Here is a 17,657-nt window from a genome sequence, read left to right on the forward strand (position 1 = left end):
TTTCGATTCGACCCATCTCAAGATGCTTCCACCTTCACCGATCGCTGAGATTTTGGTTGCTTCGATGGATGCAGGCTCTCCACCACCTTGTTACCAATGTTGGAGACCACGGATCTCGTAAAACTTCTTTAACTATGAAAGCTATTTTAATTGTGTCGCCTTGAGAGCCGTGTTCGAGGCAAATGTTGAGGTACGATTGCGTTGTTGGGTTTCTATTCAGAAACCGGTCGTTTGGAGGTTGCGGACAAGCTAATTGATTTAATTCCTGAGTCAGAATCGGTTTCTTCGAATGCCTTTCATTGCTGGCTCTTCTCTAAATTGCCTGGTGTTAGCAAGGGTTAGCCGGCCCTTGCTGAAATTCGTAAAAAAAGAAAATATCAAATTGAGTGTTTTTTAAAAGTTACAAAAATTATCCTAATATGATTTTTTTAATTGGTACAAAATAAATTTTTCTATATTAGGTTAAATACAAAAGTATTTAATAAATATAGGTCAATGTGGGTATGGGTCGGGTTGAGTATGGGTCAAAAAATTTACATTGTGATAGATGGGTCATAAACGAATTAATAGGTCAATTTAGCTCGGGTCATGGGTCGGATCATTTGTGTCCCGACTCGAGACGGGTCTATATATTCACTATCAATAGGCTATTGGAGAAGAGCTCCACGTATAGATCAAAACCATGCTTGCTTTAGTTTGGTACCGTTCGTTTCGTGAAAAAAAAAAATTTGAAAAATATTTTTTATATTTTTCGGTGTTTGCAGACACGGCCGGTTCGGTGGAACCGCCGATTCCGGTTCAGGAACCGGCCGTGTATAATTCCGGTTCCGGTTCCGAACAGGAACCGGCGGTTCCGGGCTGGTTCCCGGGCCGGTTCCGGTTCCGCTTCGGAACCGCCGGTTCATTCCAATTCCTTTTTAATAATAATTTTTAAAATAATAAATAATAAATTAATATAATAAATTATAAATTATAAAATACAATTAAATTGTACATTGTAATAAAATATGGGCAAAAAAAAAAAAAGAAGGAATGGGCTTGAACTTAATGAATTATCATTAAGCGCCTACATATCTTCTTGGGGATAGAAGAATCAAAGCCCATGTAGTTCTTTTACCTTTGAGAACCCCAACTTACCTCATCGTCAATCGTCGCTACCCGTTGTGATACCCGTGGCGGTGGTATCTCCAACATCATCGCTAAAAAATTCGTGTTTACGATCTAACTCTTGGTGTTGATATTTCGCCCTCGTCCAATCGCCGACACAAGCTTGAGCTTCCACAGAGTCCGGGCTTAATCTTGAACGGCGAGCGTCCAAAATTAATCCTCCAGCACTAAATGCTTGTTCAACTACAACCGTTGAAGAAGGGATTGCTAATATTTGACGAGCGATGAGGGCGAGAACTGGATACTCGATTTGGTGACTCTTCCACCATTTCGAGATTTCGAAATCTGTACTATGTTCCGCATCACGAAACTCAAATTGAGTGGTTAAATATTTTTCTAATTCGGAAATACTACCTGTTGCCCCTTTTTTTTTTTTTTGCCTACTCTTAAGCATATTATACCCTCTACTAAGTGAACTACCACCTTCGCTACGTGAGGCAGTAGATTGTAAAGATCTAGAATCACTTAAATCATATCTACTACAAAATTCTCCATATAATGCTACTATAGATTCTTTAACATGTCCTAATATATTTGAAATATCTATTGAATCTTCCAAATGTAAACAATCATGATAATACATATTCAAATAATCTTGTAAACCTTCTAATTTAATACGTGGATCAAAAACAATACCAACTAAATAGACAAGAGGAATTTGCAAATAATAATGCAACCATTTTTCTCGCATTACTAAAATAGTTCGACCTAATTCGGTATCATTTTCATATTCACTAAAAACACTACCAATATTAACACACTCTATTAAAAATAAATGCGTTGTAGGATAATAAATACCAGATAAAGTCTTAGTAGCATCATTAAAAATTTTCAAAATATCTAAAATTTTCTTGCAAACGTCCCAATGTTGAGGAAGTAAAGTAATTTCGGGAATATTTTGTGAAATAAACATACATAATAAATCTTTATATTCAAAAGTTTGCCGAAGCAACTCGTACGTAGAATTCCAACGAGTCGAAATATCTTTTGGAAATCTTCTTGCCCTTCTCCCATTTTGTTTACAAAATTTTCCCCATGATTTCATACATTGGGGACGACTCCATAAAAATTTAATTGCACTTTTTATTGGGGCGAGAGAAGTGTCAAGAGTTCGTAAACCATCTTGTACACATAAATTTAAAACATGACAAGCACATCTAATGTGAAAAAATTGTCCGCCAAAAGTGGGTTTGCAAATATTTTCTAATTCGGGAATAGAAGCGGTATTTGCGGCAGCATTATCAAAACCAATTGAAAATACTTTATTTATTAAATTATATTCTTCTAAAACTTACCTAATTATTCTATAAATATTATGAGCCGAATGGCTTTCATCAAAAACTCGGAATGCAATAAGTCTTTTTTGAATCATCCAATTGTCATCTATCCAATGACACGTGACACCCATATAAGAATGAAATTGCCAAGGATCACTCCAAATATCGCTACCTATATGCACACGTCCATTGAATTCCGCAAAAAATTTTGCTAAAGATTTTTTTCCTTTTTTATAAAGATGAAAAACTTCGCGTTTAAGAGTATTTTTTGGAATAGTTGGCGCTTGCGGAACCAACGCAATATTTATCAAATATTTCATATTAAAATTTTCACCAGTATTAAACCGAGCATGATCAAGGGCAACATATTCACATAATGTTTGTTTATAAAGTGCTTCAGTGAAACGAAATAAAGGATAAGGATTAGAAGTGGCGTACCCGGAAATTTGTTGTTGCGTATTGTCGATCCCCGCTTGCGTTGGATGTTTTTTCGTCAAATGCCGATGGAATGTTCCGTAGCCGTCTCCTTTCGTAAATTTATATGTTTGCGAACAATATTTACATTTTACATTATACTTACCTTCGACTTCATCACGTACCTTGTCGAAGTGTAGCCACAAGTCCGATGTATTATCTTGGCCCTTCCGTTCTGGTTCATTTGCCGTTGACGTTTCTTCGACACCAGTGGGAGGATGAAGACTTTCTTGTGTTGTTGGGATGTGCTCGACGTTCGGAATCGGGACATAGTTGATATTATCGTCGTCATCTTCCCAACTTGCATACTCACGAGGATCATATTCAAGAATGGGATACTCGGAATCTCCCATAGTCATCTTGCCCTTGTCAGCATTTCTGCTTCCACTTGCCATTTTTGAGAGAATTGATCGGAAATCCGATTGAGAGAATTGAGTCGGGATTGAGAGAATTGGGAGAATTTGAGCGATTTGAGAGGATTTCAGAGAGAATTCGAGAGATTGTTCAGAGAATTTGTGACAAAAATGAAAGGGGAAGCATATGTATTTATAGGCAAAAATTATTTTTAATTCTTTTTTTTTATTATAAAGCAACGGCCCAAAGAAGAGAGGGGGGGAGGGGGGTAGTGGCGGGCGGGCCCGGGGGCGAGAGCCCAACGGCTCTCGCCCCGGGCCCCTTTTTTTTTTTTCGCGGTTCCAAACCGGCCTGGAACCACCGGTTCCGGGTCGGTTCCCATGATTCCGGAACTGTGGGCCCGGTCAACGGGCCGGTTTCGGGCCGGTCAACGGGCCGGTTCCGGGCCCACGGACCCAAATGGCCCCCTCTAGGTGTTTGGTTCACGGAAAATTAAAATGATTCAAAAAAAATATTTTCTACCCATAAAAAAGTATTTTCAAAAGCAAGGAAAATGATTTTCTCTTTTTGAATGGAAAACATTTTCCCTCATCCTTCCTCCCTCCATTCCTTCGCATTCATTTTTGGGCGGGCGGGCTCGGGGCGCAGAGAGCCCAACGGCTCTGCGCCCCGGCCCCCCTTTTTTTTTTTTTCGCGGTTCCCACGATTCCGGAACCGTGGGCCCGGTCAATGGGCCGGTTCCAGGCCCACGGGTCCAAATGGCCCCCTCTAGGTGTTTGGTTCACGGAAAATTAAAATGATTCAAAAAAAATATTTTCTACCCATAAAAAAGTATTTTCAAAAGCAAGGAAAATGATTTTCTCTTTTTGAATGGAAAACATTTTCCCTCATCCTTCCTCCCTCCATTCCTTCGCATTCATTTTTGGGAAAATTTCAAATAAGTGCATGAAGTATCTTTATTTTCTCAAATAAGGGTTTGAACCGAACATCATTTCAAATAAAGGTTTAAAGTGCTCAAATTGTTTCAAAAAATGGCCTAACCAAAGGGCATTTTTGTCCTTTAACTTTGTAAATATTTTTTGTTTTTCTCTTTTTCCTTTTTTACTTTTTCTTTTACCTCACTTTCCCTCCCTAAGCTATCGCCAGCCCGCAAACGAGGCCCAACCACCAGCCGAGGTGAGGGCGAGGGCTGCCTCGCCTGCGTCGATTAAGGGTAGTGGGCTGGCGAGACCAGCTCATGCGGGTCGTCACCGACCGCCACCGCCATCGCCATCGCTTCATTCATCGGGACATAAAGCTCGACAACATGCCTTCGACTCTCGGAGGTGGTTGAGGCTCGCGGACTTTGGCTCCATGGAGGTAATCGGCGAAGAGCCAATAGCGGCGCTGAGGGGGTTGTGGGCACACCATACTACGTGACGTCAGAGGTGGTGGTGGGGAGGGCATACGAGGATAAGGTGGACGTGCGGAGCATGTGGGTGGTGCCTAATCTTAGCTCCGACACTCGCATACTCTCAATGCAGCAGATTTTCACCCTTGAAAGAATTTGGAAACTTGTTTATATGAATCTTGAACCACACACACGAGATCTGACATTGAACACAGAGTGAGGGAGGGAGAGAAAGAGAGAGACCATACCAACTTCAGATTTTGGCAACAAAAGGCAGAGCCAGAGCGAAGTAGACAAAGCTAATGCGGATTGCGAGGAGACCCTTTTTCATGTTCTTTACGGTCTGCTTCTGTCATGAACATACGAAACAAATGTAGTCAAGGAGATCAAAAAGTTTTATTTCAAATTTACGATCCATTACGATTCACCTAATCCTTGTTCCGATCATAAAATCGTCAACTTGAAATGGTACTTAACGCAAGGCATCCATAGGTGATTAACTGCTCTTCCGGTGATGGCCTACGAAGGGAAGGAAAAAGAAAAAGAAAAGAGGAAAGAAGATAGAAAGACAGAAAAAGAAAAAAAACATTCAAAAAGTTAAAAGAATGCCCTTTCTTTGAAATAATTTAAGCACTTTAGACCCTTATTTGATAAAATAAAAACACTTTAAGCTCTTATTTGGAATTTTCCCTTCATTTTTAATTAAATTTTCTTTTCATTTTCTTTTTTGTTTTATTTTTGAATTTTTTATTTCTTATATTCATCTTCTTTTATTTTATTTTTTTCTCTTTCGCTCACCGACCACATGCGATGCACGACTAAGGTCGAGAAAGAAAGAAAAAAAGAAGAAGAAAAACTAAAAAAACTAATAAATTCATAATTTTTTCAAATTACAAAAATTATTCACATTAATGCCAACCATGCCATGTAGGATGGCCTAGTCCACGTTTTTGACCAAACAACGACTTAGAAAATCAAGTTTGATTTTGCATACTAAATGGCGACATATATTTTTCAGTTTACTTTCAAGTTTCAGCCAAACAAAAAAAAATATTGTCATTGTCCTTAAAAATGACTTCCCGAGAAATATTTTCCAAAAGTAACACATTTTTAACGAAATGAATGGAGCCTTTGTGCTTCTTGGAGTCAGACAGAACGGAGATGGCTTCTCGAAACCTTATGCTTGATCTAAAAGCAAAAAATAGCAACTATCCAAAGCTGTGATTTATTGAACTGCTGAAATTTATTGTATTTTAATCTCATAGTGAAAGACTTCTTTAAATAAATTGTGCATTTCTTGACTAATGTTGCTTTAAGTTCAAAACAATCAATCCACAGTTTTTTTTTTTTTTTTGTCATCATTTGCCATTACGCTGTCTCGATGACGGACCATTATGGTAGGGGCAAAAGCAAATTGAGTTCTGGATCTCAACTGCCAGGCGTCAATCATAACATATTCGTGGTCATTCCCTCCATCATAGTATGTCTCTTGTCAAGGATGATGGGTGCAATAATGGTCTGAATTTCAATAGCCACACAGAGAAATGATTGCAATTTTATTTAGCTTTTTAATTTGTTTTCTTCTCTTTCTTCAAGTATTTCATTGACTTGTAGAGTGATAATAGCAGATAAGCCAAATACTTTGTTAGCCTACCATTTCTCTCCACATATGCACATCAAGCAATAGATGATGCAATCCATCCTAGGTTTAGCAAAATTCAACGTGGCCTCTAGGATCTAACCTATTGGCACCGTCTTATGTGGTTACATCGGTCATTCCACCTTTCAAAATTGTCTATTTGAAGAATTTTTTTTCGATAAATTATTTGCCGATTTTTTTATGCTTTGATGATAGAAAACAAATAGATATTTGAAATTTTTTTCTATGTGACCAAAAGTAATAAGTCCAGATTAGAGGAAAATAACTTTCGTTTCTCGTAAGAAGGAAATCATTTTACCTATATTACAAAATAAATAAAGACTTAACCATTTTTTCTTGAATCTAATTTCTATAGAAAGTTTTCTCTTTTATTATGAAATCAAAACATAGGGTGGACAGAGGGTCCATTGGTGGAGTAGGAGACAATGATTGAATGTGGTGCATAGTATCTAGAGAATCCATTTATTTTAACTTGAAACCAAAGCCCAAATCCGTTTCATTATTTGTGGATGGCCCGAGCTGGACTTTTCGGCACCACCTTTATGCTTCCGTCCATAACCGATCCACAAGCTTCCTCACTAACTTGACGAGCCAGTCCATGGGGCCATCCATTCTTCAAATGTAGCATTATAGGGTAAAAAAAAATGCTAAAAATGAATCACGAGATGGGTCGGGACAAGTTGGATATGATTCAAGAAATTTGCATGGCAAATAAATGGGTAAAAATAGTTTAAATGATCTAATTTGGATGCGACTATTTATGGCGCAATCCGACTCCAACTCGACTAGACCACCTGCTTGATGGTCTTAGATCTAGATCTAGCTCTAAATAGATACAAACGCTCGACATACGCACTTGCAAATTTCTAAAAATAAAAAAGATGATGCTGATGTGGCGGTTCGCGCTTGCGTTAGTGTTGATCGAGCTAACCATCATGTGACATACATAGAAGAGTAATGAGACATTTTTTATAATGTTTAACCGACGCTTAATTTTTATGCTTCATTTTTAAAATTTTTCAATAGTGGGAAATGATCCCGAAGTCACCTCGGAATGAAATGGTAAGGATTTCACTAAGAAAAATGAAAAATGTAAAAGAATTTTCAAGTCTCCATGTAAAATACAAAAGTCTAATTATATATTAGAATTTTCTTGAACATAGTGAAATTGATTATGTAAAATAATTACGTTATGGACAGATATGCTTTAAAAGATCTAAATCCATACTTTTTTGTACGATACATAGTAAATCCAAGTTAGCTGCACATAATAGAATTCTTTATTATTGTTATTTTCATAAAAGTTGAATATGTTAATTTTCTTTTATAATTAATGAAATTTCATAAAGAATGGAAAAATAAAATACCACGCAACGCATGAATAACAACATTGGTTTAATATAAACCCACCAAGTTTGCAATTAAGAAAAGTAGAAAAAAAACTAAAGCAAGCTACTCAAATTTATTTGTGGATGGCCCGAGTTGAACTTTCGGCACCACCTTTATGTTCCCGTCTCAGAACCGATCCATGAGCTTCCTTTCTAACTTGACGAGCCGGTCCATGGGGCCATCCATTCTTCAAATGTAGTATTATAGGGAAAAAAAATGCTAAAAATGAATTACGAGATGGGTCGAGTACGGGTTGGATATGAATCAAGAAATTTGCGTGACAAATAAATGGGTAAAAACATTTTAAATGATTTAATTTGGATGCGACTATTTATAACCCGATTTGACTCCAACTTGACTAGACCACTTGTTTGATGGTCTTAGATCTAGATCTAGCTCTAAACAGATACAAACGCTCAACATACGCACTCATTCGTAAATTCCTAAAAATAAAAAAGATGATGTTGATGTGGTTGTTTGCGCTTGCGTTAGTGTTGATCGGGCTAATCATCATGTGAAATACACAAGAGAGTAATGAGAAAATTTTTATTATTGTTCGATGGATAGATATGTTTGACCGAGTAATTTTTATGCTTCATTTTAAAAATTTTCAATAGTGGGAGATGATCTCGAGTCACCTCATAATGAAATTGTAAGGATTTCAACAAGAAAAATGAAAAATGTAAAAGAATTTTCAAGTCTCCATGTAAAATACAAAAGTCTAATTATATATTAAAATTTTTTTGGACATAGTGAAATTGATTATGTAAAACAATTAATTTATGGACAAATATGCTTTAAAAGATCTAAATCCATAATCTTTCGTACAATACATAATGAATCCAAGTTAACTGCACATAGTAAAATTATTTATTGTTATTCTTATTATTTTCATACAAATTGAATATGTTAATTTTCTTTTATAATTAACGACATTTCATAGAGAATGGAAGAATAAAATACCACGCAAGGTATGAATAACAACATTGATTTAATATAAATCCACCAAGTTTGCAATTAAGAAAAGCAAGCTACTCAAATTTATTAACAAAGATTGGACATTTAACAAACATATCGTGAAAAGAAAAAAGAAACTCAGCGTTCGCCCCAGCAAAAGGCCACGTGCCAAGCAGGCTGTGTTCTCCTCACGCGTCTTGACCTTAATTCAACAGAAGTCCTCTCTCTCTCTCTCTCTCTCTCTCTCTTTCCCTCTCGAGATAAATTCAAACTCAATTCCTCTCTCTCTCTCTCGCTCGCCCTTCTTGGTCGCCATGGCAGAGACGCGGTGCGGGATGGGACAACGGTCGCAGATCTACAGCTTCGTGGCTTGGGCCACGGTGATACTGGCCGATTACACCGAATTCACCGGCAATTTCCCCAGCTTCGCCTTGCATTGCCCTCGAAGAACCAACTGCGACGGCCACACCTTCGACTTCACCGTCAACGACGGCTTCAGTAAGTCCATGGCTGCTTCATCGATCTCTGTGGATTTGGTTTCGCAGCCTTCGTGCTCAGATCCGTGCGACTGTAAACGATGGGTTTGAGGACGGGTTTCCTCCCTCCGTCGACGGGTCTTTTTGGTTTAGGTTTGGGTTTGTGAACCGAAACGAAACGAGTCAGTAAGTGCATGGCCCCTTCGATCGATCTCTGTGGATTTGGTTTCGTAGTCTTCGTGCTCAGATCCGTGCGACTGTAAACGATGGGTTTGAGGACGGGTTTCCTCCCTCCGTCGACGGGTCTTTTGGTTCAGGTTTGGGTTTGTGAACCGAAACGAAACGAGTCAGTAAGTGCATGGACCCCTTCGATCGGTCTCTGTGGATTTGGTTTCGCAGTCTTCGTGCTCAGATCCCGTCGACGGGTCTTTTGGTCCAGTTTTGGGTCTGTGAACCGAAACGAAGCGCGTCAATAAGTCAATGGACGCTTCGTTCGATCTCTGTGGATTTGGTTTCGCAGTCTTCGTGCTCTGATCCATGCGAAGGTAAACGATGGGTAGCTTGGGTTTTCCTCTCCGTCACAAATTCACTTTCCCTCACAAATGGGTCTTTTTGGTCCAGTTTTGGATTAACTGCGGCGGCCAAACCTTCAATTTCATCATCCATGATGGCTTCAGTAAGTGCATGGCCGCTTCGATCCATCTATGTGGATTTGGTTCTGTTTTGCCATAGGAAGAAATTTCTCCGTACCTAGTATGAGGATTTTAGGCTTAGATTTTCTGTTGATTGCTTGGCTTGAAGTTCAAGCGCTACATGTTTGTGAATATGCAAAACTGAATTTGAATATGAGGTCCATCTATACTAAGATTAAGTGCATTTACCTACCTTGAAGTTGAGCCAGTAAAATTTTTTCTTGGGTGTTGAACGTGCATACATGACAGACAGTTTATGTTCTCGGGTTGTACCCACCATATCTGCCTTTGGACTCATCGAGTTACAATGTTTGAATCAATGTCAACTTGTTAGCTTCCCTATATATATATTTTGCTATGTTGGAAATGTTCAGGAGGGAAAGGAAAGAAATCGGACAAAAAGAAAAAAAATTACAGTGAAAGAAATGGGAAAAAAAGCTGAAAAAAGTAAAATGCTAGAGGAGAAAAGGGAGAAAAACAGAGGATGCCCGGTGAAAGGCATGCATAACAAGTCGGTCCCCTGCTACCTTTCTATTGTAGTAGTCTCTAGTTTTGCTGCATTGGAGCAACTCAAGAGTCTTGCAACATCGATTTTAGAGTCCTTGAGTGCTTCTATGATTTAAGTTATTTTTTATTTTGGATCTTAACAACAATTGGATTATTGATGCTATGTGGCATCTTTTCACTTGTTACGAGAAGAATTGACAGTGCTGGGTTATCGGGTCATGTTGGTGAGTTCTAGCTAATTAGAATGGATGTTAATGTGGTTGATTATGCTTTTTGCAGAAAATTTCACTTGATGCCATCGTATCTGAGTCGCTGTCAGTACACGGCAACTATGCTTCAGGAGGGAAAGGAAAGAAAAAGGACAAACAGCAAAAAAAAAAAAAAAATCAAGAAATATGAAAAAATTCAAAAAAAGTAAAAGGCTAGAGGAGAAAAGGAGAAAAACAGAGGACCCCGGTGAAGGGCATACATCAGAAGTGAGTCCCCTGCTACCTTTCTATTGTAGTTGTCTCTAGTTTTGCTGCATTGCAGCAACTCATAAGTCCTGCAATGTTGATTTTAGGGTCCTTGAGTGCTTCTATGATTTAAGTTATGCTTTTTATTTCGAATCTTAACAACAATTGGATTATTGCTGCTATGTGGCATCTTATAACTTATTACGAGAAGAATTGACAGGGCTGGGTTATGGGGTCATTTTGGTGAGTTCTAGCTAAATAGAGTGGATGTTAATGTGGTTGATTATGCTTTTTGCAGAAAATTTCACTTGATGCCACCTTATCTAGGTCACTGTCAGTATGGAGCGACTATGCAATATTTTCTTCTTCCCTGGACTCTCCCTCTCTAAACTACTGGTGAAATATCCGCAAAGAAGCAGGTCCTTAATTGTCAACAACAAACTTTCTCTCTACCTAATCCTTAAAAGTCTGTAAGGACAAAATTCAGAGAGAGAGGGCAAAACAGAGATAGATGTCAACTGCTTCGCTTTGCTCTTTGATGCTCTAGTCTCAGATAAGTGGACTGGGAGGAGGACTCAAGCTCCAGAGATCTTCTCTTCGTCGACCGAACAATGTTGCTGTCACCAGGTATTGCCTCCTCCTCCTCCTCCTCCTTAGTCTTGGCATTGAAGTTATTGCTGCTTTTGTCTGTGGAGCTGAAGTTTGGAAAGGTGTTCTTTGAGAGGTTAATGTTGCTTTGGAATTCGGGATATTCTAGTGCTTAAATCTGTGCAGAATTGGGAGGGAAGTTGTTTTGACCAGTTTCGATGGAGACATTCTGGCTGGAACAAAGCGAGTAACTAACTGTTTATGGCAATTCGATCGAGTATAGTCCAGGAAATGAAGGATAAAGTAAAATCAGTTCACCTTTGTTTTTTTTTCCCTGTGGGTGGTGTGGTTTGCGTGGGAAGAATTTTCGTCTAGTGTGAGGTTTTGGAGTTTTGTTGATCTCTTGTTGGGGACATGTGTTGTCTGGATAAAGTAAAATCAGTTCACCTTCGTTTTCTTTTCCGGCTATGTAGCAAGAGTGCGATGTGGTTTGCCGTGGGAAGAAATTTCTCAGTAACTAGTGTGAGGATTTTAGGCTAAGATTTTCTGTTGATCACTTGGATTGAAGTTCAAGCGCTACATGTTTGTGAATATGCAAAGCTGAATTTGAATATTGAAGGTCCATATATACTAAGAACAAGTGTATTTACCTACCTTGAAGTTGAGCCACTAAAAATGCGTTTCTCTGTCTTTCTTTTCTTCAGTGTTCGCGTCTGTCCCTTGGAAATCAAATTCCATGGAAAAAATATTTCAAGTGATGCTCTTGAATTGCTTTTTGCGTGTGATTTGTATCTGGTTGGTTTCAATAGAAGCCTAGTTTCTGAGTTGCTAGTACTTCTCTCATTTGGATTAATAATCTGCAGGTGGGAAGCGTTTAGTGGCAGTCGGTCTTGAAGATGATGACCATGCATTGAAGATGATTTCACTACACGGTACTAGGAATACTTGAATCAGCTTCCTGAAGTTCAGCTTTATAATCTTCTTTCAATCCTGAATCTAGTAAAATAAATGCGATGTTTTGATTTTCTATTTGAAGGGTTGAGTTGTTTGGGATTAGGATGATTCCCCACTGTGTCCACTCCCTATATTGCTGTTGGGCCCAAACATGGGGTTGTTTTCCATGAAACTGCAAATTGCTAAAGTAGATATAAACTTGAGTAATGCAAATGGCCATACCACAGTTGATGCGCGACACCATGCAGGCACTACAGTGCTAAGAACTTTTACTTTATGATCAAACTACATCAATCTTCTTCCGTAAGATATTTTTTTATTCATGAAGTGTTAATGTGCTTATAAATAAGGAGGTTCACTTGCACTCATCTTGAGTTTGACATTGCTGGCACAGGGCTCACTCAATTTTTCTTCCTTGATCACTTGTTAAGGAAGTTATTGGAAATTGGTTAACTTTTTGTAAAATGGGGTTTATTCTTGGATGTAAATGCTTTGATTGACATTGTGGATTCTTGATCTTCCAAATTAGATTTTATATGGCTTTTAGCTATATTTTGGCTTTGGGCTCTTTATAGCAATGGGTTGGCACTCCCTTGGTGCCTTATAGCTCATATTATCTATGGAGGGAAAATGTATTGCTTTCGATTCCGATAAATTTATTTCTTCTTTTGGTACTAATCTTCCTTTGTGGTACTTAATTACTACAGGAAAAACACAAAGCTGTGTGGCGACTTCTACACATCTGACAGGATTGTAGCTTCTCCTCTCGGTGTGATTGCAGTAAGCAAATATTTCTCCTGCTTAATCATTATTAAGTTTTTGGGTAGAATTGCATTCTCTAAGATCCTAGTTGCCATACCTCAGAAGATTGATAGTGACAACTACGCGGTGGTACATATCTCAACATCATTTAAATTCTAATGTCCACATAATTTTGTTGTGTGCATATTGCAAAGATATTCACGACCAGCAAGGGCAATGACACGTTTTATTGTGTCCTGGGGGATTATATGATTCTTTTCTTCTTCTTCTTCTTGTTTTTATTCTATGGTGGTAATTTTTTGGTTTTTGGAAGTTACACATTATTCATTGTAAAATAAGTTATCGTTTAGGTCTGTGAACTCTAAATTTTTCTTCGGTGTTGAACATGCTAAGATGACAGACTGTTTATGTTCTTGCCTGTATCTGCCTTTGGACTCATCAAGTTACATTGTTTGAATCAATGTCAACTTGTTAGCTTCCCTTTGTGACAAGATACTCTTTTTTCATTTTTGTTATGTTGCAAATGTTAAGGGAGGGGAAGGAAAGAAAAAGGAGAAAAACCAAAAAACCAAAAAAAGCAGAGGAAAAGGGAAAAAAAAGGCCAAAAAAAGTAAAATGCTTAGAGGAGAAGAGGCAAAAAACACGGAGGATGCCCGGGGAAAGGCATACATCACAAGTGAGTCCCCCGCTACCTTTTTATTGCATTCGTCTCTAGGTTTGCTGCATTGCAGCAATGCATCTTTTCACTTGTTGCAAGAAGAATTGATTTGGTGACTTCTAGCTAAATAGAAGTTGATGTTAATGTGGTTGATTATGCTTTTTGCAGAAAATTTAACTTGATGCCATGGTATCTAGGTCCCTGTCAGTACGGGGCGACTAGACAATATTTTCTTCTTCACCGGACTCTCCCTCTCTGAACGACTGGTGAAATATTCGCAGAGAAACAGGTCCTGAATTGTCAACAGAAAAAATTCTCTCTCTCCCTCTACCTAACCATTAAAACTCTATAAGGACACAATTCAGAGAGAGAGAGAGAGAGAGAGAGGGAGCAAAACAGAGATAGACGTCAACTGCTTTGCTTTGCTCTTCGATGCTGGAGTCTCAGATCAGTGGACTAGGAAGAGGTCTCAAGCTCCAGAGATCTTCTCTTCATCGACCCCGAACAATGTTGCTTTCAACAGGTGTTGCCTTCTCCTCCTCCTTAGTCTTTGCAGTGAAGTTATCGCTGCTTTTGTCTATGGTGCTAAAGTTTGGAAAGGTGTTCTCTGAGAGCTGAATGTTCGTTTGAAATTCGAGATATTCTAGTGCTTAAATCTGTGCAGAAATGGTATAATCTTGGGAGGGAAGTTGTTTCGACCAGTTTCGATGTAGACATTCTGGTTGGAACAAAGCTAGTAACAAACTGTTTATGGCAATTCGATCGAGTATAGTTCAGGAAATGAAGGATAAAGTAAAATCAGTTGACCTTTCTTTTCTTTTCTGGCTATGTAGCAAGAGTGTGATGTGGTTTGCCGTGGAAGAAATTTCTCAGTAACCATTGTGAGGATTTTTGGCTAAGATTTTCTATTGATTACTTGGGTTGAAGTTCAAGGGCTATATGTTTGTGAAAATGCAAAGCTGAATTTTAATGTTGAAGGTCCATCTATACTATGATTAAGTGTAATTTACTTACCATGAAGATGAGCCAGTAAAAATGCCTTTTTCTATCTTTATTTTCTTCAGTTTTCACATCACTCCTTTGGAAGTCAAATTCCATAAAAAAAAAAAAAGATTTTAAGTGATGCTGTCGGAAATGTTTGTTTTTCCCGTGATTTGTATCTTGTTTGCTTCAATAGAAACCTAGTTTCTGAGTTGCTTGTACTTCTCTCATTTAGATTAAAAATCTGCAGGTGAGAAGAGTTCAGTGGCAGTTGGTCTTGGAGATGATGAACTGACAGTGCTGGGTTATTGGGACATTTTTTTGAGTTCTAACTAATTAGAATGGGTTGTAATGTGGTTGATTATGCTTTTTGCAGAAAATTTCACTGGATGCCCCCTTATCTAGGTCACTGTCAGTACAGTGCAACTATGCTTCAGGAGGGAAAGGAAAGAAAAAGGACAAAAAGCAAAAAAAAAAAAAGGGCAGAGGAAAAGGGAAAAAAAGGCAGAAAAAAGTAAAATGCTTAGAGGAGAAAAGGAGAAAAACATGGAGGACGCCCGGTGAAAGTCATACATCACAAGTGAGTCCCCTGCTACCTTTTATTGTATTAGTCTCTGGTTTTGCTGCATTGCAGAAACTCATGTCTTGTAACATCGATTTTAGAGTCCTTGAGTGCTTCTATGATTTAAGTTATTTATTATTTGGGATCTTAATGACAATTGGATTATTGATGCTATGTGGCATCTTATCACTTGTAACAAGAAGAATTGATAGTGCTCGGTTATCCGGTCATATTGGTGAGTTCTAGCTAATTAGAATGGATGTTAATGTGGTTGATTATGCTTTTTGCAGAAAATTTCACTTAGATGCCACAGTATCTAGGTCACCAGCAGACTATGCTTCAAGAGGGAAAGGAAAGAAAAAGGACAAAAAGCCAAAAAAAAAAAAAAAGGCAGAGGAAAAGGAAAAAAAAGGGCCGAAAAAAGTGAAATGCGTAGTGGACAAAAGGAGAAAAACACGGAGGACGCCTGGGGGAAGGCATACATCACAAATGAGTCCCCTTGCTACCTATTTATTGCATTAGTCTCTATTTTTGCTGCATCACAGTAGCTCACACACGGAGGACGCCCGGTGAAAGGCATACATCTCTGTCTCTGTGTCTCTATCTCTGTCTCTCTGTCTGTCTGTCTCTCTCTCTATCTCTCTGCAGTGTCCAGCAGATGTAATGCAAGTTTTTCCTTGAAAGATTAGTAACTTTGAATTTTGATCATTACCTTCTAGTTTTAGTCATTTTGTCTTTGAATTGCTTAAAATGAGTTGGTAGTAATGAAATAGTCATTTTCATTTGAATAGGGAAGTCTGTAGTTACTTACTACATTTAATGACTGACCTTGCTACTTACAATGGCTTGAACAAAACATCGTTTTTAGTTAAAATAATAATGTTTTCCCCAAACCGTTCAAAATATCTTTTGACACTCATTTCCAAATCCACCAAACTACCATTCCAACATGAATCTTGAGTTTGTTGCTGAAAATTCTGTCCTCAATCTTGGAGGCTCCGGTGAGAGAGATCGCACATGTTCCATTGGGTCTCTTTGCGGTTTGAATAAACGATTAGTTTGTTCTTTTCCTTTCTGTGGTGGTTCTGGTAAGTTTTTAATTGATGCAACTTTGTTTTCTTTGCCTTTAAGAAAAGAAAACTTTGTTATCCACCATCACATTTGCCTTGTCCTTATGTTAGGTTTTTGACTTAGTTGATTTGCTAATTTTGATAATGCTTTTCAGGTTTTCATGGTTTTGCCACTTCATAGCACTGCATTCTGAGTTGTTAGGGAGGAGCAGGCGTGGCAGCGAACTCAAAAAGTTTGATGAAAGCACGACGAATTTCCATTGCAGCTGAGCGAGCTCCTCCTTCAACAGGGAGGCGGGTTTACATTGCTACCCTCTTCCCAGAATCTAGGTTGCCGAAGAAATGAATGAAATGCAAATCAGGGATGACAAAGTAAGTAATGGAACTATTTCGAGACACTTGCATAATTTTTGGTACTAAAGCATCATTTTTTCTTTCCTTCTTGTTTGTGTCAGTATGAATATTCAAAATATTTAGCATCTCATCCTTACTTCTAATCAGGAAATGGACAAGGACCATAGTTGATAGTAATGGCACAGGCGCAGGACACATCATTGTGACAACTATCTGTGGCAGAAATAGTCAGTCAAAGCCGGTGAGTTTTTGGAATTTTTATGATATTTCACAACATCTACTCCCTCCCCCAACATACTCCTCTATGTTTTTGTTTCTCTTTTTTGCGCGCTTGGTGTTTGTCAAATGGAATGGTTGATGAATTGCCCATAGAACATAGAAACTAATTTTTATTGTCTTCTTCATCAAATACTCCATTTAACCTAGCCTAGTTTAGAATAATTGTTTGTAATTTTCTTGTTCGTCTGATTAATTATTCGATAGCGCCTCAGGATTTGAGAGAGTAGCACACTGCTCTCTCTGATGAAATGAAGGGGATAACTGTGAGTGCTTTTGCTGGGCTCGAACTAATTGATATGCTTGATCAACTTAGAAAGTGCTCTCTACTTTCTAACTCTTGTCCACATTTTCATAATCTGACTTCGTTTTGTTCATTGTTTAAGTCTATCTGGATCGACTTTCCTCATTGACAAAAAGGGGTTGAGTTAAGAGAGAAGGTGTGCAAAAATGAAAACAGAACATTTTTTTTTTTGGCAATAGGAGAAAGGAACATTCGATCTGTCTGGAGGAGGATCATATAATTTCTATCTAGGCCTTAAAGGCTATCATGGTGTCTAAATAGCTTGTCATAGCCATTGCCTTTCTATTGATTAATGGATTCTTCTGATGCCGGGCCTTGCTTTCTTTTGATGCTGATTACTTGGCTTATGG

Source organism: Rhodamnia argentea, chromosome 1 (assembly GCF_020921035.1).
Source record: "Rhodamnia argentea isolate NSW1041297 chromosome 1, ASM2092103v1, whole genome shotgun sequence".
Classification (NCBI taxonomy): Eukaryota; Viridiplantae; Streptophyta; class Magnoliopsida; order Myrtales; family Myrtaceae; genus Rhodamnia; species Rhodamnia argentea.